Source organism: Pygoscelis adeliae, unplaced genomic scaffold (assembly GCF_000699105.1).
Source record: "Pygoscelis adeliae isolate BGI_AS28 unplaced genomic scaffold, ASM69910v1 Scaffold36, whole genome shotgun sequence".
NCBI lineage: Eukaryota > Metazoa > Chordata > Aves > Sphenisciformes > Spheniscidae > Pygoscelis > Pygoscelis adeliae.
The window spans coordinates 5,109,193-5,109,416 of NW_008824934.1; the positions used below are offsets into that span (position 1 = coordinate 5,109,193).

Sequence of the window (224 nt, forward strand, 5' to 3'; positions counted from 1 at the left end):
GAAAGGCGCCAAGAGCTTCTTCGAGGCCAAGGTGAGGCAAGTGCTGGGGCACGAGAGGTCCCGACGCAGGATGGTGATGCACGAGGGTGCTTTGGTGCCGGCTCACTGGGGATGATGGGTGGGCAGGGGGTGGAAATGTTGGGGTGGGCAGCAGAGCTTGGTGGGGGTCTCGGGGGGACCTAGTCAGACATGCCACTGTCTGCAGGTGCAAGGCATCCACGATG

At 62.9% G+C, this 224-nt stretch overlaps 1 protein-coding gene across 1 annotated transcript in view; it reads left to right on the forward strand.

Annotated features, from left to right (window-relative positions):
• LOC103918062 (EF-hand domain-containing protein D2-like) overlaps nucleotides 1-224 on the forward strand; it is a 17,544-nt gene that overhangs the window by 5,082 nt on the left and 12,238 nt on the right. The gene's annotated exons all lie outside the window — the stretch shown is intronic.